Source organism: Equus asinus, chromosome 18 (genome assembly GCF_041296235.1).
Source record: "Equus asinus isolate D_3611 breed Donkey chromosome 18, EquAss-T2T_v2, whole genome shotgun sequence".
Taxonomy (NCBI): domain Eukaryota; kingdom Metazoa; phylum Chordata; class Mammalia; order Perissodactyla; family Equidae; genus Equus; species Equus asinus.
In genome coordinates this window covers 39,242,570-39,266,312 of record NC_091807.1, presented here as the reverse complement: position 1 = coordinate 39,266,312, position 23,743 = coordinate 39,242,570, and the positions used below count along the sequence as shown (strand labels likewise).

Genomic DNA, 23,743 nt, shown 5'->3' with positions numbered 1-23,743 from the left:
CCAGCCTCGCACGAAGCTGCAGGAGACAGAGCAGAAACAAGCGCCAGGCCCAGGAGCAGGCCCGTGACGGTGCCCACATTGCTGTGGGTCAGCGCCCTGAACGAGCCCTGGGGCTGGACAGCGGGGCTGGCAGAGGCAGCTGCACAACTTCTGGACAGGGAGAGAGAGACAGAAAAAAGCAAAAGCAGAAACCCCAATAACAAAACAACAAACGACTCAAAATAGGTCTGCCAACTCTAATCTAAAAACACAAGAGGTATGTGGAGAAACAGTCATGGTTGCACAACTCTGAGAGTGTATTAAATTTCACTGTATGTTTTAAATGTAACTTTTTTTTGGTGAGGATGATTGGCCTTGAGCTAACATCTGTTGACAATCTTCCTCTATTTTGCATGTGGGATGCCGTCACAGCATGGCTTGATGAGCAGTGTGTAGGTCCACGCCCGGGATCCAAACCTGCAAACCCCGGGCCGCCGAAGCAGAGTGTGCCAACTTAACCACTATACCACCAGGCCAGCCCCTAAATGTACATGTTTAAGTGGTTAATTTTTGTTATATGGATTTCACCTCAATTTAAAAAAAAAAAGAGAACACGAAAGAGCCAACAAAATCCATACTCAGGACATAAATTCATTTCCGATGGAGTTAAGTTTACGGATGTGTCTAATAAAAACTCTAAAATAATCTGTGATGCTCTCAAAGAAATAAATGAAGCAGTTACATCCATTCAAATAAATTATGAAATCAAATCGGCAGATACAGAACAAGAGCAGCTGGGTGTGAAAATGGCAGATCTTGGAAATGAAAATATAGTCACTAAGACAGAAAACTCAAAAACTAAGAAGAGGGGTTACGATTGAGTACACACTGAAAAGAGGATTACTGAAGTGGAAGACAGAACTAAGAAATTTTCCCAGAATGCAGAAGAGAGAGAAAAGAGATAAAGGTTTAAGTGTGTACACACATTGTACACACACCCACACACACGGGAGCAGATGTGGAGGAACCCCAAAATAAGAGACTGCAGAGAGGGGCAGAGAAGCAAGATGTGAAGGGATGATGGCATAGAAGCTTCCAGAATTTAGGCACACGACATTGGGATTGAAAATGCAGTCCCAGCACAGAGCATAGAGGAATGCACACGAACTTGTCAAGATTCTCAGAGGCAGCTAGGAGAATCCTTTCTTGCTGGTTTGGCAGAAGGGGACTAGTTAAGGAGTGTAGACAGCACTCAGGATCACCGGAGGGCCCGAGAGACAGAATCAGCTGAGTCCTGGGCTCCCACCGTGGACTGGGCTGCTGAGAGTAGGGCCTGGGTTCTAGACACGGCTAGCGAACATCAAGGATGAAGAGGAACTCTTGGAAGCCGCCAGACAGAAGAGGCGAGTTATTCTCAGTGGACTGACAGACGGAAGCAGCGCCCAGCAGGAGCAGAGGCGGGAGAAGGCAGCCGCGATATTGGAAGGCGTCTGTCGCTCCCACAAGGAGCCTGGGAGGGGGGTGTGATGAGAAGTTTCCTGGCTTACAGGGGGTGACAGAGGCGAGACCTCAGAACCGATGATGGAGAAAAGTGAGCGACGATGTGGGGTAGAGAAATCAGGGTGAGGCGAGGCGGCCGATTAAACTTCTCATTGCCTAGAAAAGGGCTGGGCTGGGTGGTAAAATGAGGGGCCAGCCCAGTTGCGTAGTAGTTAGGTTTGCTCACTCTGCTTCAGTGGCCCAGAGTTTGCAGGTTTGGATCCCGGGTGTGGACCTACACACCGCCCACCAAGCCATGCTGTGGTGGTGTCCCACACACAAAATAGAGGAAGACTGCAGATCTTCCTCTCAGGGACAATCTTCCTCAAGCAAAAAGACGAAGATTGGCAATGGATGTTAGCTCAGGGCCAATCTTCCTCACCAAAAACCAAAAAAAGGTAAAATGAAATTTCTAGGCCACAACATGAAGATGTTGACAATGTAGGAGATGTGGAGCAGCTGTGCCCCCACCTGCCTCCCGCCCCACTCCTCGGGCCGTGGCCTCAGCCTCCCTCTGCTCTTGACTGGGCTCTCTCGAGGACGCAGATGCCCGTCAACACTTTGTCCTGTGTCTGCACTCTGGGGAAGGTATGGCAGAGCTGTGAAGATGTTCGACAGGAGGCTGCCTGAGCACTGCCTGCGGAGCCCGAGGCTTGGTCAGTCCAGGGTCACGCCTGCTGTGAGGAACGACCTCAAGGCTGGGACCCCACGTGGACACTCAGGAGGCTGGCGGGTTGGCAGATCCTGTGGCTTCAGGGAGGTGTGACTGGGCTGGGACGGGAAGGCTGGGCGTGCCCGTGGGTGACACTGGCACTCGCCTATCCACCAGGCTGTGGGTCCCTGGCGTGCGGATGGTGGGTGGTGCCGACGTGCCAGTACGGGCCAGGACGGGTGTGTGGCTGCGTTCCCTGGGGGCAGGGTGAGGGGGCCCGGGAAGCAGAGTGATGTGTGGGATTCCTCCAGAAGCCCCACCTCTGCTCCCTCGGTGTGGAGCTGGCAGCTGGCCGGTCGGGGGTCTTGTCACGGGATCCTGCAGTGCCACAGCGGCCCAGGCCTGGGGCAGGGGCGCTCCCTCCGCAGGCCGGGGCCTGTCCGCGGTGCAGAGCGAGCACGGAGTGTCCTGAGCGGGGCCTCCCCAGCCCGAGGCTAGGCTTCTCCACTCCGTGGAGGCTGTGTCACCCTCCCCTAATCTGGGCTGGGACAGCGGCAGGCCTGACCCCAGAGACGTTCACCCACGTCTGAGGTCACACTGCTGGCCCTGCATGTTCACGCGTGGGCTGCCCCCCACAGTCTGCCTCTGGCCCTCATCCTCCGCTCAGGGCCCTGGGCTCTGCAGGTGATGGGCCACCAGAGCTCAACAGACGGCTGGTGGCTGACCCGGGCCAGGAGCCATCTCCCCTGTCCTCCCTTGTGGCCGAGGGCGAGGGAGGGACCTGTGGGGCTCGGTAGAGGTGGAGAGTGACTCAGAACCCAGGGGGGGCCTTGGACTCAGCCAGGGCTCCGGGCCTGGGGGGCTAAACCTGTGGCTGATGTCCCTCTGGCTGGAGAGAAAGGCCCTGACCACCGACCCCGGGTCAGTAGGATTCCTCGCTCGGGAAATGAGAGTGACATCAGAACTGGCGTGGGTCACAGCCCACGTGCTCGGCTCCGCCTGGCCGCAGAGGCATCACCAGGTGTGAGTGGTGACCATGACGGCCTGGAGCAGTGGACGGGCTGTCTCCCCGCTCAACGTCACTGGCCTGCCCTGTCCCGAGGACTCAACCCACAACCCACAACCCACTCCCGCCCAATCCAGGAGCCTCTCTGACCCCTCGCCAGGACACCATAGTCACCTCCCGAAACCCCGGAGGGTTTGTCCTTCTTCTTGTGCACCTCCTCCCCCTGCCCACCTTCACTTGCTCCCTGTGGACTATCCCTGGACCACGGCGTGTGCCCCTGCCCATCTGTGTGGCGCCAGCCTCTCCTCTCCCCTCACCCGCTCAGCCCCTGCCCGCCCCCTGCAGCACCATCTCGGGAGAGTCGGCCGAGCATGTTCAGGCCCCTTTCACCCTGACTCCTCGAGAGGCAGGCGGTGGCCCCACAGGGGAAGGCTGTTGGTGCTGGAGCCCCCGGGCGAGAGGGGGCCCTGGTTTAGTCCTTTCTGTGGCGCAGTCTTGGTCAAATGCTTGCAGCCCCAGAATCAAGTGTCCCAGCTGGGAAGTGGGGCTGGCAGCACCTGCCCACCCGCCTCGCAGGCTGTGCTGGGCCATGGAGCCGCGCGCACAGATCCCCAGCCTGGAGCCTGCAGGCCACGAGAAGCTGCTCAGGGACTCCAGAGCCACTTGCGAAGGTGTCATGCTCCCACCTGGCCCCACTGCCCTCGGCAGCATCGCCCATTCCCGCCATCCAGACCCCCGCCCCCCAGTCTCCTAGCTGCCCATCCTCCGTGAAGCCCTGGGAGCCGAGAGCTGAGCCTCTCCCGTCGGTGCTGACACTGGGCTGTGTCCCAGCAGGCCCCTCCGCCAGTGCCCTCTGCCTTCTCTGGTCTGGGGCTGACGCTGACCAGTCCTGCCCTTCATGAAGGCGTCCTTCTTCGTGAAAGATGCCGACTCCAGAGGGAAGGTTGCAGAAGATTCTCTGCAGTGTCTACAACCCGCTGGCCCTGGGCGGGGCCCGGTTTAAGGATGTCGCTGCCCAGACGGCCTTCCCTGCCCCTCTGGCTCTGGACAGAGGACCCACAAGCTCTCTAGGCCCTGCATGGCCCCATCCACACCTCGCTGCTCCCTCGCTGGGACTGGGGGCCTTGTCTCCCTGGGGGCTGTCAGTCTGCTTTGCCCCCACGCTTGGGACCGGTCCCTGACGCACCTGCCACCTGCAGGACAAGGCTGCCTGGAAACAGTGCAGGGTATTGGGCCCTGCGGGGCTGTGTGTGTGTCGGGGGAGGGTTCATCTTGTTGTCAGAGGCTGCTGGTGGCACAGGCAGCATTTGCATCCATCAGTCCTTCCAGAGATGAGGGGGCCGGGCAGAGGAGAAGGACGTTCCCACAGTTGAGCACACCACGGGGGTGTGGCCCGGCGGTGGGAGGACCCGCGTGTGTCACAGATGCACACCCAGCCCACGCGCACTTCCAGAGCAGCCACGTGGCTCTGTGGCGCACTGGCCCTAGAGCTCTGGCTGTGTCCACTGCCGCCCTCCCAAGGGCCGAGGGATGTCCTTAGATGCCGAGAGGAGAGGGTGCAATGTGGCCGATGTCCTGGGAATCCTTGTGCCTGCTGGTTTGTAGGTTCCAGGTTAAACAGCAGGACTGGAGGAGGTGGGGCTGCAGAAATAGTAGTCATAATAATAATAACAACAAGAACAGTAATAATAATAGACAATACAACCACAATAGACTGCGTGGTCCTGTGTGGACAAGGCTGCCTGCTCCCTCTGAGGGCGGGGACTCCTTCTTGCCCCCATCAGACCCCCCGTGGGGACACTCCAGACATTCCTGGGTAAGGGAGCTGGTGGTTCAGGGTGTAGGATGGCAGCCTTTTTCTTAAGGGACAGGCGGTTTTGCCCTCCCCTCGGGGCGTGACACGCGCAATCCCTCAAGACGCAGGTGTGAAGGATATGCTCCCAGACTCAACCACAGCACGTGGGGCGATCAGATCCCACGTTGTCAGGCACGCCTGGGAATTCCACATACGAGGTTTCGAATGATTAAAACTCCACCGTCTATGCGCTCAAAGCTTTTCTTTTTAGAACCATTCCCCTTTGTGGGAATGTTAGGTTGAACCACGATGTTTTTAAGCGGGACCATTTTGGGGAGGGGCCCTTGTTGTGATGTTCGGGGACTTTTCTGTCCTTGTAGACTCATAAGCATGGTGAGGAGGCCAGGGGAGGCCCAAGAAGTGACACAGGGGATGGAGGAGGTGCGGGTGCCGGGGAGCGTTGGGGGCCCCGAGCCCAGGATGGGTCCTCCCTGCTGGTGGGCATTTTCCTGCCGGTTCTCTGGGGCGAGGCCTGCGGATGGCTTTCTCCTCCAGCTTCCTATCAGCTCATCGGTCCATTTAGGTGATGACACTTCCTGGTTGAAATGAAGCCAGATCCCCACATATTTGGCCAGAGGGTTGCAGAAGACTTCCTATTTGGGGAATAAAAGAGGAGGCGGCCTCTGGAGGCTTCAGGAAGTGGAAAGCCCTGGCTTCCGGTGCAGCCGCCAGGGGACAAACAGGGCACACGGCCCCAGACGCAGCTGAGGGTGCACGTCAGAGCACAGCCTCCCCGGATGGAGGTGGTCAGCCAGGGCCCCCCAAGTGTAGACATCCTGGCCCCGCAGACCCTGTCAATAGGAAATGGGAGTGTCTGGGGCTGATGCTTTTCTGGGGGACGGTGGGGAAGCCTGGCCGTGGCAAAGGGACCCCGCCCCCCGACCCCGACCACCCCAGATGTGTCCAGGGGTCCTGGCTCTGCAAGGCTGCTGGAGGCTCCTCTGCGGCCGGCCTTGGCCACAACCTCCTGTCTGACACCTCACTTCTCAGCCTCTCAGAGGCACCTGGGGTGCTGGGCCCTTGAACCCCCGGCCCCGATCTGAAGCTGGCTCTTGGGGAAGACCCAACACCGGGGCTGCGTGTCCCGGGCTCCATCCGCTGCCTTACCGCATGGTTGGGCCGACGTCATGCTCTGACGGGATCCTGGAGGCAGAGCCAGGAAGAAGCCTCCAGTTGCATCCCCACCTCCAACACCCTCCCAGTTGCTGCTGCAAATTTCTGTAGCTGGGGCTTCTGCAGCATGACCCTGGGCCTTGGGCTGGTAGCACCTTCTCCTCCTTCTGTCCTGCTGGCCTGGGGCAGAAGTGACCCATTGTCGGCAGAGCTGGGAGCCTGCCCAGGTCCCTGGGCACTCAGCATCCGGTACACGCTGTCTCTGGCTACAGGAGCCAGACATGTGGGCTGGTTAGTGCCCTGGGAGCCCCTTGGCAGTGACTGATGGCAGTTGGAGGGGAAGCAGCCCAGCTGCCCCTCCTCCAGGCCAGGCAACCCTGAGGTATGTCTACAGTCACCTGAGGCCCCAGTGGGTGGGCCCTGTTCCCCAGGGGTGTACGGGCTCCTGCCCTCCCTGACTCCCCTCCTGGTGTGTCAGGGGTCCCGTCCCACATAAACTGTCCAGAATCCTGTCTCACCATCTGCTTCTGGGAGACCCACCTGAGCAAGCCTCCCACTCATGCTTCACCGTCCCCTGGTTGGCCTCTCAGCGGTCCCTTCTCCCCTGTCTCTCTTTCTGGGCCCCCGAAGCATCGTTGTCCAGTGCAGAAGGTGGGCCTGCCTTTTGGCCAAACCATTGCTTGCTCTCTGATCCTGGGATTGTGGGTGGGGGAGGAAGAAGAGCTGGAAAGGGGGTGCGTCTGGAGGTGCGAGCAGACTGGGCGCTCACTGCGCTGACCCGTCCGAGTGGTGGGGACCTGGGCCAGCCCCGGAGACAGCTGGTGCAGCCCCCAGGCCTGGACACAGGCACCCCCTTCGCCAGCTCCCCGGGACAACGGAGCCTGCTGGTTACAGAAAGTGCTCCCTACATAACCAGCGTGAAGATACACGAAAAGCCCCAGGCAGGCGGGTCAAAACAACCAGGGATGGGCGGGAGCTCCACGGACAAACACTGGGGAAGCCGTGAGCAATGGGCGGAAAGCCCTGGCCTGGCAGGAAAGGGACTCTGGGTGGGGCGGCCCTGGAGAGAAAGTGGTGGGACAGACAGACACGCAGGCCACCGCAGCTCCCAGCGCAGTTGGCCTGCGGACGGAGCCTCCAGGACACCGGCCCAGCCCCTGCTCCTCTCACCCGGCAGCCCGGGCCTCCCAGCTGCTGTCCTGGCTGACGCCGCGCGTGACCCCGGGTGACTTGCAGGAGGCCTTCTACCTGCCTTGGAAACGGGTCCGGAGTTCCCCTGGTCTATGCTGGCCCCTCCCTTCACACCTGGATTTAGGCCCCACCCTGGGAGAACTAGGATGATCTCATCCTGAGAGCCTTAACTTGACCGCACCTGCAAAGACCCTTTTTCCAAATAAGGTCACGTTCACAGGTTCTGGGAGTCAAGACGTGGACATATTTTTAGGGTCCACCATTCATCCCACTCCAGTTGGCACAGGGAGGCGCCCCCTGGACCTCCTGGCTCTATTGTGAGCACGGGGAGGCTCCTGGAGGCGTCCAGGCTTGTTGGGACGAGCACGGTTGGGACAGAGCTGGCCTCCCCGAGCTGGGCTGCCAGCTCGCAACCACGTCCCAAATACACACCCACCCCATCCCTGTGGGCTCCTTCCCGAGCCGGCTCACCTGGTTAGATCATCTCTACCCATCTCTCCCTCCCGCCCCACCCGGAGGCCACCTTGACTGCTACTCTCAGGAGGGCCTCGGTAGCGTTTCCCTCCCTGGGGTACAGAGCCTTACCCAGACCCCCGCCTTGTCCCCCACCTTCTCTGGAGGGAAGCTGAGCCCATGTCCCCTGGCCCTGGTGGCTCGGGTGGGCATGCAGGGGTACCGAGGCCGCTCTGAGTCGCAGAGGCAGTGAGGATGGGAAGGAACGGAGGGAGGGGGTTACGGGAGATGAGAGGGGGCCCAAGAGGCCCTCGGAGACCCTAGGGCCTTAATCCAGGCTGTACCGTTCCCACCCCCAGCATCAGCCTCTCCCAACATCCCCAGGCCCTTTCCAGCTGCCTACCGCCCACTCCCACGCAGGACCCTGACAGAAGAGCCTTCCAGCCTTTCTCTTCCCCTCGCCCCTTACAGGGACCCAAAGAGCAAGACCAGCCCCACGTTTAGTGTGGGAAACTGCGGCCCAAGGTGGGTGTTCTGTTTTATTCTCTGTTCCTCCGATGGGGGCTGCCCGGCCTTTGCTCCTCCTGTCTTCACCTGAACTGTGCTCCCTGGGGGGGCGGAGGGGGGGGGGTAGCTGGGTGCTCCCTGGGCCCTCAGGCCCTCGCCTCTGTGGCTGTCCTGGGAAGGCAGATGCTTAAAAATAGCTCCATCTTCCTAAGCCACAGGCCTCTTTTTTGGGAAGCCGGGCCCCACCTTCCGGCTTCCTGGGACACAGCCTCCAGACACATGGAGATCGGGGCTTGTCCACCCTGGCCCAGCTGTCCGAGCTGGCCACACCCCAGCCTCAGCTGCTGCGTGTCCCTGGGAGGCCGTTTCCCCTCCTGTTGTCTCTCTGGGGATCCGGTGGGGCGTGCAGCACATGCTCCATGGCCTCATGCTGTCCCCTTTCAGAGCAGTATTTTTATCCAGGGAGGTGACCACGGGTCATCCAGCCCTGCTCACGAAGACGCCCTGGAGTAGCAGCCTCAGGGCTGGAGAGTGCCCAGGCCTGGCATCGTGTGTGCACCGACCCGCCCATGGGTGGGGACCCCCTCCCACGGACAGCAGCCTCTCAGCAACCTCTTCCTTCCATGGCCGGAAGGGAGTCTGGAAGATTTTATCCCAAGCAAGTGGCCAGACAAGGAATGTTCTCAGGGGACCCCAAAGTGACTCACAATGGAAAGTAGGGGTGCTCACAGGAGCTCTGGGGCTGGCTGAGCAGACTGGACCACTTGTGATTTCTAGCTCTGTGGGTGGGAACCCCCTTCTGTCTCCCACAGTGGAGGGATGGGGGACCCTGAGGTGCTGCTCCCCCAGCAGGGGAGTGAGGGGTAACCCACCTGGGTGATGGGGGAGCCCCCAAGACAGTGCGGACAGCAGACCCACTGGCCTCTAAATAGCACCTCCACCGGCCTCCGGGGTCCTGAGAGCCCCCCATGATCCTAGTCCTGGGATGGTGACTCGGATGTCATGCGTGGTCCCCTGATGGAAGTTCAGGGTTGAAGCTGCTCACTGCTCATCTCCTGGTGCTCTGGTCCCTGTTCCAGAACCTACCTGCCTTAAACCTCTTCCTCTCTTGAGAGCATGCCCGCTGACTCGCTGTGGAGGGGTTTTCTGACAAGCGCGTGCTGTTATCTTGAACCTTGGATAGGTGTGTTTGGACCACTCACATGTCATTGATACGACACTTTGCTCTTTGCTCTGTCTGTCCCCTCTGGTTTGGCTCCCTGTTCCTTTTTCCTGCTTTCATATTTCAATATTTTGTTGTAGTCCATTTTAACTTATCTATTGACTTTTTGGCTCTATCTCTTCGTATTTTTTAAGTGGTTGCTTCTCGGTTATAATATACTAACCCTAACCTTTCACAGTCTACTGAGAGTTCATATTTCACAATTGCCAGGAAAACATAGAAGGCATATAACCACATAGACCCCTTTCTCTCCTCTCTTCTCTAAAGATCTTGTCCAGCTGTCTTCTGCCTCTGTGTTGTTTTAAAAAATGTTTTATTTGTTTTTAAAATGTTTTCCCTCATTTACTTTGCACCTGATTTCTTTTTAATTAATACACTTTTTTAGAGTAGATTTAGGTTCACAGAAAAATTGAGTGGAAAGTACAGAGAGATCCCATATACTGCCACTCTCTCCTGCTCAGGTTCCCTGTCCGCGTTGAGCTGCCCGAGCCTCCACTGTTGTGAGGCAGTGAGATGTAAGGGCTGACTCCTTCTTTGCCAGAACCGGAAGCCCACACTTCAATGTACACAGTCATTTTGACTGGTGTAGCTGGTACCATATTTTCGGGCCACTAAATTCAGTGGTGTAAAAATTCTAATTGTATTCTTCAGAAAATCAGTTTAACCTATATTTGAAACCCTCCATTCCTCCTGATGGCAAGAAATATAATCTTGGTCAAATCTGGGAAAACTATGCTATTCCTATCTTAAATCATTACTTTTCAGATTTTCCCTTCCCCTGTCTCACTGAGGAACAGCGATAGAGAGGGTGGGCAGTGGGTGACTCTGGTGTTTCTGGGTTGCCTGGAAATAGCTGTGGGAGGGGGCTGCCATGGCTCAACTCCCCACAACCGGCTGTGAGGCAACTCCGTGGACGGGGCTCCAGCTTCAAGGAGTTTGACCCCAGTTGCAAACAGCCCCGGTGATGGCAGGAACCATGGTGGCCCCGTCTGTGGGGTTTCTCTGTGGGGTTTCTCTGCCCCTCCCCCCTGGTGCCGTGGAGTATGGAGAACCGAGGGGTGGCAGGCGCTGCTCCTGGAGGGCAAACACGTGCAGCCATCCAGTCCTGCACACCTCTCATGGGCCGGGGGCTCAGGGCCTGCAGGCATCTTGCCGCTGACCTCTCCCTGTGGGTTTCATCCCCACTGTGGGATGGCTGTAGGGTCTGGCCAAGCCCATGGTTTGCCCTCAATCTGGGGGGCAGTGCTGCGGCAGAACCTGGTGGCCATCCCTGTGACCTGCCTCTGCTAGGTTTGTGTATGTTTTGATACAAATCCCACAGTGGTTAAGTCATCACTTAGCCCTCCTCCATTCCTGCCCGAGTCTTCCCAGACAACAGGAGCTCCGGGAAGATGGATCATGTCTACACGGCTTTGCGCACCGCCTGGCCCGTTGCCACGAACCCCTGGGAGCCTGTACCCAGACTAAGAAGGCTGATATCAAGGAATTTCTGGGAAATATTTATAATGCTGGGGGCCTGAATAACACTTCCCACTTAACGAGGTCCTTTTCCTCCACACCTCAGGGTACCAGAAGGGCCCGCTGCTCTTTTCTTCTTATTCAGGAGGAAACACGAGCATCGGATGGTGCAAATTCTTATGGCAGAACCAGCAAGGGCCTGAGTCCCACTGCAGGGCCCAGCCCGCTGGCCAGCGAGCCCTGAGCTTGTTCGAGTCACACATCTCTCTGAGAATCTGATGCAAGACAGAGGCTGTGTCCCCTAGAAACTGCACATCCTCACACCTCTCGTATGCAGTCGTGGGGTTCACAGGGTTCTGAACCCAGGCTGTATCAGTCAGGGTTCTCCAGAGAAATAGCCAGGAGGAGACGTGCCGAAAGAGATTTATAATAAGATATTAGCTCACGTGATCACGGAGGCCGAGAAGTGCCACAATCTGCCATCTGGAAGCTGGAGACCCAGGAAAAGACGGGTGGAGTGTGAAGGCCTGAGAGCTGGTGGTGCCGACTCTGTTTTGAGTCCGAAGGCCTGAAAGCCAGGAGCAGTGAGGACAGGAGGAGACCAATGTCCCAGCTCATGCGGTCAGGCAGGGGACAAGTTCATCCTTCTGCTGCCTTTTGGTTCAATTCAGGCTGTAGCGGATTGACTGAGGCCCACTCACCTGGGCAGGGTCCTCGGCTTTCCTCAATCCACCATTTCAAACGCTGACCTCTCCATAAACACCCTCCCAGACACACCCAGAAATAACGTTTAACCAGCTATCTGGGCGTCCTGTGGCCCAGTCAAGCTGACACATAAAATTAGCCATCACATAGGCCAATGTCGATGCCCCCGACTGCCCCAAGATGTCCCTACTCCTGCCAGGGTGTACCTGCCTGTCCCCTACCCCGCTGGGGCACGTCTGGTTGGCCACCTGGTGCAGGCGTCAGCTCTGAACGAGCAGCCCTGGTGAGTTCACACGGGACCGGCCTGTGAGTGTCTTGCTCTAGCCAGCTGATCTGTGGGAGCATGGAGGGTGTTCTTGTCATCGTGGACACTAAACAGATGTTGGGGGTAGTGATGGGGATTCAGAAGCTGAGCTCCAGACAGCGGTGAGAAGCAGACCCTGGGGTTTAACTTGGAAACACACAACCCACAGGGCTAAGTACCACTCTTCAGTGGGAGGAGGAAACAGACAGCGAGATGCTGAAAGAGCTACAGGAAGCGTCAGGCGGCACATCTGATGCTCATTTGCAGGGAGGTGGGGAGGGGGGGCCAGGTGAGTCTGCAAAGGAAGAGGTTCCGGTGTGGCCGTGGCCCAGGGGGACGTCACCAGAGGACAGTTCTGCTGCTCAAGGAGGGTGGGTGGCAGGTCTGGCTGAGCTGCGCCCGCTCCTTCCCTGACCAGCGGCCATGTTCTCGGGATGGGTGGCGAGGACGTGGCGTCCATGGGAAAACTCTGAGGCTGCTTTCCTCTTGGCGGAGCCAAGCTCGGAGGAACACCAACTGCCAGCACAATGGGAGGAAAACCTATTTCCTTTACTTTTCTTAGGGGAAAAATTAAAATTCTGAACAAACACATGACAGGGCTCTCTCAGTCTTGTCTCCTAGAATCCGTAAGTGACCGGTGTCATCGGGAAGATGTGGAGAGGAACACACACGACCTGGGTCTCTGACCGCAGGCACACTGCCTGGCCCACACAGCCTCAGTTTCTTCATCTGTCAGTCGAAGGGGTTGGATGAGACCAGAACGTGAACCTGATGTGGCCGGGCTGCTGTTACTCCTGACGTCACTAGCCTGCAGCGTTTTGAATACTTATAAAAATTAATTGCCTACATTTAAAAAATGGAAATATCACCTAAAAATCCGCCTTTGCTGAAAGTCAGTCTATGCTGGGATCAGGACCCACGTGGCTCCAGTTTGGAGGGGACATCTGTTCTCCAATTCTTCACTGGCCGTGCCACTGCACTGCCCCTTCTTGTGTGCATTCCTGCCCAGCCCCTGCAGGCGCCGACTTCCCACACCCCGTCCGCGTGTTTCCAGAGGCCCCTGAAGCCCCACTGCTCTCTACCCATGGTGACCTGTGATCCCAGACCGGGGACCAAGCCACCCTCAGCTGAAACAGGCCTGAAAAACCAGCCGTGACACACGGTCCTCGAGGAGCACAGCCACCGTGTCGTCAGGGTCATGGTGCCCACTCCGGCTGGGACGTAGTCACCGAGGGGTCGATGCTGCTGTGTGTTCAGGGCACCCCCAGAGCGAGTGCACAGGCATGGTGGGCCTCTCCCTTGGGTCTGGCCGCTTTCACACACTGTCCACTTGCAGGTGGGCCTGGCCACCTGGCAGCATCCCCGGGTTGCTTGATGGGGGCAGATCCCCAAACAGTGTCCTCTGAGCCAGCAGGCCTGACTGTTGACAGACCCCCTGGGTGGTCTGACCCTGGGCAGGTTTGGGACCACCAGGTACTCTGGGACCCCTCTTTGCTGGTGCCTTGGCATTCTGGGCTCATACCCCAGGACAGTAAGGGGGCCTGGCCCTTCCAATTTCATTGCCCTCCTTGGCTCCAAGCCTGCCTAGCCGCGAGTGCCAGGGTAGGGCTGCCTGTCACAGAGGCCACCTCATCGATGGAAGGGAGGAGCAGAGAACTCACCTGTGCACTCCAGGTCGGGTGGTCTGTGCAAATGCAACTCTCAGGGGAGGAGGGCTCTGTGCTCTTGCCATGCCCTGTTTGTGTGGGTCATGTTGACCAAAGTTTGTTTTGTCCAGGCCCTGAGAGGTCAAGAGTGTGACAGCTCACGTGCTGTTGAGTGGAGATGCTCCAGACACAGGTGCTAGCCTGTGAATGAGCCTGGGTGTGGTTTGAACACACTCATGCACACCTGAGCTCGGACACACAGGGTCACACATGCACACATACTCACACACAAGCAGACACACCACACACGTGCACACACACATGCTCACACATGAACTTACAAGTCACGTACTGTCACATACACATGTTCGCACACCAGCAGACACCTGAACTCGCGCACAGTCACACGTGTACACATGGTCACACGTGAGCATACACACACCACACACATCAGCTCACACACACACACGTGTGCGCACCCTCTACTCCACGTGGAGATAAATGAACAGGTGAGTTTGGAGAGCTCATCCAAAGATGCTTCTGTTGTGTCCAGGCCTCTGAGGGTCTCGGCTGCAGACGCGGCAGGCCTTGCTGTGTTAGGAACGAGCAACGACTATAAATAAGTCTGTGCACAAATAAATAAAGCCTCGACTCAGTAAACGGAGGTTTGCCAGGGGCGAAGTCCTCAGGAAGGCATTTCTGTGAAGGGTGACACAAGTCGTCACTCCTGGAGTGAGGGGACTTCGAGACGCGTCAGTGCCCTTCTTTGTCTCCGAGGAGTTGCGGTCCGTATGTTTGCACCTTGGGAAACGAACTCCCGCACTATCGGCGAGCGCCCGGTTCCTCGGTCCCCTTTCCACTCAGCCGCCAAGACCAGGCCCGTTACACAGCGCCCGGGCTCGGTCCGGGTTTTGGTGCCACGTCACCAGAGCCTGTGGCTAGAGTCTCTCCGCAGAGGTCCGGAGCTGGGCGCCATGTGCCCGGCAGCCCAGGGGGAGGGTCGGTTCAGTTGAGGCTGTGTCTCCTGGGCTCGAGGTTGGCAGGCGGTATGTCAGGGGACCTGGGTGGGCGGGGAGATGAGAAGTTGTGGCCACTCTGCATCAACAGGAGGTCCGGACTGATCACTTGCACACACCCACACTCCCACACACATGCACACAAACGGAGTGTGGAGAGGTTTGTTACTCACATAACGAGGTTTCCCGGGGAGAGCAGTGCAGGCTCCCCAGCTGGAGTGCGGTCTCGAGAGAGTGTAGGGGACTGGCCGGGGTTTCGATTGTGGCTGGGGTGGGGCCGCCGTCAGGGGTCTCACACGTGGGCAGGGGCTCCCGTGGTTGGAACCTCCGGCAGCACCAAGGGAGGAAGCACCTGGGTTTTCTCATCACCCAGATGTGGAGAAAAGGGCAGGGGGACAGGTGGGACTCGATAGGCGTCAATGCTGAGACATTGGACGTGGAGCCCTCATTACGGAAGTGGAAGCTGGGACGGGGTGGGAGAAGCCAGGCAGCTGGGCAGTGCTGGGCGGCCGACCCCTGGCTCTCTGCAGGCTGCAAGCTGTGTTGGCGATGGCCTGAGACTCGCAGGGGCCCCGGGTCTAGTGCAGACGGGGGCTCTGCTACTCCAGGTGCAGGGTCTCCCTTCCGGCCCCACAGTTACCTTCCAGCTGCTTCTGCCTCCTGCCTTCAGATCACCCCTCCAGGTGAAGCCAGCCAGGACCCTTCAGCAAAGAGGGTACCTGGTCCCCTGCAGGCGGCTCCATGGACATAGCTTCCTTCTTCTGGAGTCCAGAAGAGCAAGTGCTGCTGGGACAAACATTGGACACAGGTGCAGGACGCCCTGCCTGTGCAGCCCCCACGGCTCCCATGGCTCTTGGGCTGCGCCCCGGCCCCATCATGCATGGAGAGCTGTGGTTTTGCCTGCCAGGCTCCTGTCCCTCCTCTGGGGGACCTGCTCCTCCCCGACTCCAGCTACGTGTCTTTGGAGGGCTGGCACTCAGTCCTTCCCTCTGTGTTTATTTTGTAAAGGACTTTTCACTATCCTTGCAATAAACACTTGTAGATGCATCCCAAGAAACTCAACTCAAGTCAACAAGGATGGGCTGCTCGGTCAAGGATGGAGGAAGGTGGGGAGTGAGAGTGTGGGCGCTGGATCCACGTAGGAGGATGTTCAGGGTCAGGCAGGCAAGACGTCCAGGTCCCAAGGGCACCTCTGGGAGGGGCCAGGGCCTCAGGGAGGGGAGACTGGGAAAATGGGGTGGCCAGGGGCTTCCCTGGTCTGTGGGAAGAGAGCAGAGTGAGGCATGGAGAGAGAGAGATTTGACCCAAGCCTGGCCTGTCCAGCTGTCCCTGAGGCGGTGGCGGCCCTGCTTGCTCGTGGTCTGCATGTCTGAGCCCACCAGCTCCCTTTGGCCCAGGCCCCTCCGAGTTCGGTTTCTCCCATCTGTGAACAGAAGAGTCCCCGTCTGGGGGGCCCCTGCGCTGATCCTGCTGGTCTATTGGACACCCCAACTCACCGGCCTGCACCCCGATCCCAGCCTCGCCCAGGATCCCCTCCCAGCCCCTCCTCCCTTCTACCTCTTACCAACTCTCGAGGTTCAGCTGAGGTGTCGCCTCCTCCGCCTTGCTACCCCGCGCCTTGGCTCATTGAGTCTCTGGTTGATCCACTCAGTGGTTGATTGACTCCTTTAGTTGACTCATTTCTGTGGTCCCCTAGCACCAGGCACTGACCTGGGCACTGGGGTCCAGTGGAAATTAGGAGCCGTGTGTCCTTGGGGAGCATCCGTCTGGGGGAGACAGACATGAAACAAACCAAGGTCTCCGGGTGGCATCTGAACACTGAGCAGTGCAGGGGGCTGTGAGGGGAGTGGGGACCAGGCCCTGCCTGCCAGCTCCTCCCTGTGTCCCTGATGCTGCTCTTCTGTCCCCGTGTCCCCGGTGTACCCTCTCCTGCTGTCCAGTCTCCCCTCTGAGCCCTGCCGGCCACCGCCTCTGACTGCCAGTCATGGGTGCGGGAGGCAGGACTCCTCTCCGTCTGTTTCCAGAGCCACGAATGTCCTGGATCACAGCGCGCAGTGAGTACCTCATCCTCTGGACAAAGCTCCCTGGAACTCACCATGTGTCCCGTGCCTTCCCGGAGCCGGAGGCCATGTGGTTTCCATCCCAAGGCTGGGGACGCTGGGCTTCTGGCCACGAGCTGTGGCTGATTTCTGACTGACCCAAGGTCCCACTGGTGATCAACAAGTCAATGAAGGATCTGAAGATCCCCGATACTGGCATGCTGCCAAAACATGGCCACAAAGCCTGAGACGCCCTCCGAGGAGCCGAACGAGGGTGCACGGCCCCGCAGCTCAGAGCTCGGCACAGGCACCTCACTCGAACGCTCTGAGTCACATGTGACAGACAGGTCAACGTCCCCAGGTGATGTGGAGTGAGGGGCCGGCAGGCACCCAGGGCATGGGGTCCTCTGGCTGACCACCAGCCTGAGGCCGGCATGGGTGGCCAGTCATGCGCCTTGTCCTCAGCGCTCCTGCCTCCCCAGCTGCTGCAGGGTCTGCCCCCCAAGCCCCCAGCCTTCCTCGCGCTCTGGGCGATGGCCTCAGGTGCACGTCCCTTCAACACAAGGGCCGGTTTTACAAACTCGGCCTACAACCTCCGCCAGAGGCCTATGGAGGTCTGTGCTCTTGCGCTCAGGCCAGGCGAGAGGGAAGGGGCTGCCCCACTTCTGCATCCTCAGACCCCCGCCCGCCCGGCTGCAGGGATGGACCTGGGTGGGAAGATCAGCCCCTCTGAGGCCGATGGACCACCAACACTTTGACCCCAGGGGGCCCGGGGCCCAGGGCATCCCCCACCCCTGATGGCAGGTCTCTAGCAGTGCTGAAGCCCTGAGAGCTCCAATGACACCACTGGCAGGGCCTGGCTGGGGGCAGCCCCCACGGGTGATTGGGGTGGTCTCTTCTGGAGACCCCTGAAAAGTCCTCCCTGACCGCTAACCCCTGGGGCCTGGGCTCCTCTGCCCCTGGATTTTGTGCTCTGTGTGGGTCCCTTCCCCACCTCATCCTGCCAAGCATCGTCTTGAGTGCTGCTCCCCCTCCCAGAGCTTCCTCCTCCAGCGGGGCCAGCCTGGGGCCACCACTCAGCAGTTTGAACCTGGAGCCCCGGGGATAACGACGCGACTTCAGAGGGCTGTCACTGGGCTTATGAACCAAGCAGAGGCCCGTGGTGGGTCTTCAACCACGGGCTTCCTCCTCCGTTTCCAGTTTGCACGCTTTCTCCATGGCCTCATCCCTCTGCCAAGCCTGGACCCCGAGGGGTCGAGACTCCCACCTGCTCCTCCTGGCTCCCCGTTGGAGCTGCCAAGCCAGGCCCACCCACACTGGGGAACCCGTGGACCTGAGGGGTGCCCCTGCTGCCGTGCCCTGGGGAGGGGTCCGAGCGCCCGGGAGCAGCCTCTCCTCAGTTGGTGGATGGTCCTCTGGGAAACAGCTGTGTCGTTTTTGGCAGAGGGCCCAGCATCGTTGGCAGGCCTGCCATTTTCAGTTGCTTAACACATTAGACGCCTGAGTGGTCAGCATCCCAGATCTGGTTCTTCCTGGGAGGCTGGCCAGCCGGCCAGGCAGTCGAGGCACGTTGGCAAGGATGTGCCTGGTTGGATGAGAGAGCAGGGACTGACACCAGGCCACCAGGCCACCCAGGACCGCTCTCTCCTCTCCTGCTGCCGTGTGTGGCCTTCCCTCCTCACGCACACACCACACACCACACACACACACACGCACACATCTGACGTGTACATATACACACAGCATACACACCAGCTCTCACTCGCACACACACGCGCGCACCATCGACGCACACCCCAGCCTATCTCATGCTCCCTCCGCTGTGCCTTTCTGGATTCTGTCCACTTCCTCCTGATGACGGGTCTCTGTTGGGAAAGGACAGAGGTCGGGACACACAGGAGGCAGGGGCAGTGGAAGATGGTCAGATCAGCAGAAGGTGGGTCCCAGGCGTGGGCCTGAGAGACAGGAGCTGGAGGCCGGAAGGAGGCAGTCCTGGCGATGGGCAGTCTGGGGCAGGGAGGGCGGCAGGGTGAGGTCAGTGGGGAGGGTCGTGCAGGCGGACGCTGGCTTCTCCAGGAACCAGGGTGGAGCTGACGAGAGTGGCAGGGGCAGGGCCAGGGCCTCGGGAGTGGGGTGGGCCCCGGGAATCTGTGGGGGCCGTGGTGGGGAGCAAGCATCATCTGCAAGAATGAGCTTCAGCACGAGGGTTTTAGGGAAGATGGAGGACTGAGGTCTGACGCGACCGCGAGGAGCCAAGAGGCAAGGCTTGACCCCCGGTCCCGGTGGAGGGGAGTGAGGGAGAGAAGACCCCACATCCAGCATGGTGCTGGGGAAGCAAGATCTTGGTGGGGGGCGGGGGCCACTTACAGCAGGAGGTGGGGGGATGTCGGGGACGAGGGGGTGCTCTGTGGGCTTCTGCTGTGGCCCATCTATCTCAGGAGGAGCGGGAAGCTCAAGGGGTTGGGATGGGTGGGAGGTGGGCAGGACTAGGGGGGCGCAGAGCCATGTGGGGTGAGGGGTTGGCGCCCTCGGAGCTGAAGGCCTCTCGTGGGCACTGATGGTGGGAACAGGGGTGCAGGCACACAGGGACGGGTCTGGGGGTCTCAGAGCAGACTGAGGGAGACAGGGTGTGAGTGTGCGACGTGGGTGCACGAGGGGTGTGTATGCGTGTGTTCTACGTGTCTGAGTGTGTACATGTTTGATGTGTGTGGGCAGACCCTGGAGCGCTCCACTCCCACTGATGGAGGCGCAGAGATCAGCGGCCGGCTCTGCTGATCCCTGGAACCAAGTTCAGGAGAAGGGGCTTCCTCGAGGGCTGGCAGCCTGGAGTTTGGCGCTGAAATCAGTGTTTGGAGAATTCAGAAGGAGGGTGCTGGAACTCCCAGAGATTCTTTTTAATGCAAGGGATTTAGCTAAGAAATAAAAGCATTAGTGACTTCAAAGAGCCATCCCGAGTTCAGGATATGGTCAGCGTGTGTTTCTGGCCTCGAACAGAACTCCAGAATGTTCTAGACCCCTAAAGTGTCAGTTCGGCCTTCCGTTTTCACCCTGAGCCAGGGAGCAGGACTGACAGATATAAGGACATTTACAGCAGGAGTTGAAATGGAAGGGGGATGTGTCTCCCTCCAACCCCAGCCAGCTGACATGGCCGTCCAGGCTCACCCCCATGCTGGAGGTGTCCCTGAGACTTCTCAGAAGGCTGAGCTCCCTCCGGGGGGTTTGCTCTGGTTCCAGCATCCGAGCAGGGCCAGGAGTCGCATCTCTGGGTTTCTTTAACTTGTTTCCCTGTGCCCTTGCTGGGAAGAATGAAATTAAACAAAATCCTAGTCCTAGAACTTGATGGATGCCGGCGGGGGGCACCACACAGGGCTGGGGAGGCACTACCAGTTGGCCCATGGTGCATAAAAACGCGGCTGCCTTCTCCACCTCCTGGCTGTCGGCTCCCAGAGCCGAGTGTCAGAGGCCCCAGAGAAGGAAACGATTTACGGAGGACGAGGCCGCGCTGGGGCAACAAACCCATCAGCATTCCCGGAGTGTTTGGACATTTCCAAAGATGGATCATCTGAGGACTCTGTGATTTGCGATCTGAAGTGACATCAAAGAAAGCGTGTCCTTCTGGTGAAATTCGTGATTCCTGGCATTCCTGAAAACTTCGTCACTTTGAGTCCTGGAAAAGTGAGCGCCAGGCCCCTCCCTCGTGGCCTCTGTGCCGTGGGAGTGCTGTCCGCGGAAGTCTGCGTCGCATGCATGTCCCTGTGAGTGGGAAGGCAGAAGAGAACTCAGGAGGCTGTGTGGGGGTGGAGGTGACCGGGGTGTTGGGAACGCATTGTCGGGGACTCTCTGTCACCCCTGTGGTCTCCCTTAGGGTGTTTGATGGATGGGGTGTCAGAGCGCTTTAGTCCCCAGCTTTCTGCTGGCAGGCGATTTCTAAAAGATGTAACTGGAAATGCAACCCTGGCATTTCTGTCCTATTGGGGACACAGCCCCTAGGCCCCGAAGGGACACCAACAGTTCCCGGGAAGACTGTGTCTCTTGGGAGAACATCAGGGTGACAGTGGCGGGCAGAGGGTCGGAGTGGGCTGGGGCCAAGCGCGTGTTGTAGGCATTCAGCCACTGCCTGCTCCCTGCGGCTGGGCTGCCAGCAGGCTTGGAACTCGCTGACCACATCAGGGCAGGACAGCTCCGGGCCAACGAGGGCAGGACCTTCACCGCCTCTCCGCCTTGTGAGTTTTCCCAGAGGGTGGTGTCCAAGCCTCTGTGATTGTGATGGACTGAAGGTTTGTGTCCCCGCCAAATTCATGTGTTGAAACCCCAATCCGCAGTGTGATGGTATGAGGAGGTGGGGCACTCGGGAGGTGATCGGGTCATGAGAGTGGGGGCTGCATGAATGGGATCAGTGTCCTTGTAAGAAGAGACACACGAGAGAGCTTGCTTATCTCTCCATCACGTGAGGACACAACAGCGAGACAACTGTCTGTGAACCAGGAAGCGGGTTCTCACCAGGCACCGGATCGGCCAGCACCTTGATCTCGGACGTCCAGCCCCCAGAACTGTGAGAAATAAATGCCTATAGTTTAAGCCCCTAGACTGGAGTATTTGTTATAACGGCCTGAGCTCACCAGGACAGTGGCAACGTGTTCTTCAACAATAGCAAGTATTTGAGCGCACACTCCCAGCAATGAATATAGATCTATTTCTGCATGTCATGTGGACCAGCATACTAAAATACTATAGATGTCATAAAACGCAGGCTTCTTAAACACTTTAAAACTATGAGGTACAAAATAAGCATAAGAGGAGTGTTCGTCTTTTCTCCTCGCGCGTCCCCAGGCCACACGCGCCTCCCTTTGCCATCGTCCCTGGTCCAACGTTAGGGCCGGCAGAGTTCAGCTTCGTGGTAAGGACTAGCCTGCTTTTTGCTGTTGTTAATTTTTTGTGCTATGTTTTAAACTGTTTATGATGATTCTTCTCAAACGTCAGCATCAGAGTGAAGGTACCACGGCCAATCTTGTTTGACCTCTAACCCCCTCCCCAACTTCCCGAACCCCCTTCCTCTCCCTGGCTGCTTTGAAAGCAACCCCTGGACCTCATTTCATCAGAAAAACACTTGAGGAGGGAGCCCGACGGAACGCCTGCTTTTTAGAGTTGGTTTCTTCGAACACAAAGTCCACAGCTTGATGTGACTCGAAAGGCTCTTTTGAACTCTTCCTTTCTCCTCCCCCTTCCCTGCTCCCTTCCCCTCCCTGCTTAACTGTCACTCACTTGTTCAAGAAACCTGGTCATCTGTCCAGTAGAATGTCCTATGTCCCAGAGTTTGCTGGCTGCGTCTCTGCAGTGCCACGTAACACGTCTCTCTGTCCCCGAGTTTCCTGCAGATTAATCCAGTGTGGCAGTGACGGCAATGACAATGGCAGGACCTCCTTGCAGGCAGTGTGCTCTCCCATCAGGACCCGGAGAGCCAGGCTGCTGTCTGGGGCGGTTAAGCTTGAGCGGCGGAGTCAGGCCCATCATTGTAAAAGCTCCCATCATCTTTCTCCTGGTGACTTCAGCTGCCTCCAGGCGTCACTGCCCCACTCCCTGATTTTATTGTTTTTTTTTTCAGTTGAGATACAATTGACGTATAACATTATATTAGTTTCAGGTATACAACATAATGATTCGATGTTTGTATATAATGTGAAATGATCGCCACAATAAGTCTGGTTAACACCCATCACCACACACAGACACAATGTATTGGTCTTAGTGGGCTGAGGGAAGGAATTAGCGCCATCTGCTATGGGGAAGCGCAGAAGCTGGGTCACGAGGAGGCTGGGCTCTCCAGGGCAGCAGGGCGGTCACGAGGTTGACATAGCCCCCGGTGGACCCTGGACGGTTAGATCCCCACGTGGCCAGTTGGGAGGACGTCAAGACACAAGCCCAGGGCAGGCCCTCCTGGAGCTCTGGGCCATCTCCAGCGGGACCCCGGGCAAGTCCTCCAGCTCCTCCAGCTCAGGCCTCGTCCGTCAGCGGGAGCCGGCTTGCTTCAATGCACCCACAGAGCAAGCCATCCTTGCAGTAGAGCAGCAGGCTGCACGTCCTTCCCCAGGGGTCCAGGAGGGAGCACAGCCGATGCCCGAGACGCCCTCTGAGTGACCTTCTCTCCCCAAGTCTGGAAAGGTGCCGCTCCCCACCACCCTGGCGGATGGAGAGCACAGCCGCTCAGGTCACTTTCTGTGAGGCCTCATTCTCTCCTGGAATCCTGGTTGAGAAAAAGCTGGCTCAAGGAATGATCTAGAGGAAATAGATTTATGAACGTGGGAAAGGGTGCTTAGCAAAATGAATTTACTCAGGAAAATGGGCCTTAGGTAAGAGAGAGGGGGCGGCTCTACCCCCAATCACTACTGTCAAGAGGAGTTTGGTCCCATGTGCTCCAGGCTCTGGGGGAGGCCGCGGGCTGCGGGGTGCTGACGGTGGGGTGGGCACCATCAACAGGCCACCGCCCTGGCCCCAGGCTCGCCGCGGGCACGGAGCGCCAGCTGGACCAGGCCAGGTGCACATGGCACCTCTGCCTTACAGCTCTCGATCCCCCTCGGCCACTGAGGACCTGGAGCGAAGTCCTCCGAGAATGCCCCAAACGCCACACTTCAGACGGGCCGGCTCCGGGAGCCTCCGTCATGGGCGCTCCCGTAAATCATGTTCCTGGCACCACGGGGCCAAGTGGTGATTTGTCAAAGCAAACATGAGCGACCCGGCCGGCCTGGCAGGCTGCCCCTGGCCTGTCCTGGAGTCCACTGGACTCCTGCCCACCTGGACCGCGGCCAGGCGGCTTGCCAGACTGTTGGGCTGCTTGCGGGCCAGCCCCTCCACTGTGCAGAGCCAGGGGCACCCTGGTGTGGCGGCCATGACTGCGGGGACACAGGGGGGCTCAGCGAGCAGCTGGTAACCCACAAAAGTGGGATCTGTTCAAGGCCTGGCCTCCACCTGATTCACCTCTTTCTTCTCAAATGAACAGACGATTTTTTTAGAGCAGTTCTCCCTTTAACGGAGAAATTGATCAGAAAGTGCAGAGATCCCCC

The 23,743-nt window shown here is 58.5% G+C and overlaps 2 long non-coding RNA genes across 3 annotated transcripts; one reads left to right on the top strand and one right to left on the bottom strand.

The window, feature by feature from the left end:
* Window positions 1–4,856: 4,856 nt before the first annotated feature.
* On the bottom strand, window positions 4,857–7,073 carry LOC123278271 (uncharacterized). Of its 2 annotated transcripts, none has more exons than XR_011495431.1 (3): window positions 6,685–7,073; window positions 6,139–6,324; window positions 4,857–5,624 (listed from the first exon to the last, which is right to left on the bottom strand). It is a non-coding gene; the product is annotated as an uncharacterized lncRNA (long non-coding RNA). The 2 variants fall into 2 exon arrangements; XR_011495430.1 differs by having other exon boundaries at window positions 5,220–5,822; window positions 6,685–7,058.
* A 498-nt stretch (window positions 7,074–7,571) lies between these two features.
* On the top strand, window positions 7,572–13,671 carry LOC123278344 (uncharacterized). Its single transcript, XR_006515691.2, has 3 exons — window positions 7,572–7,886; window positions 8,260–8,313; window positions 12,593–13,671. It is a non-coding gene; the product is annotated as an uncharacterized lncRNA (long non-coding RNA).
* Window positions 13,672–23,743: the final 10,072 nt, after the last annotated feature.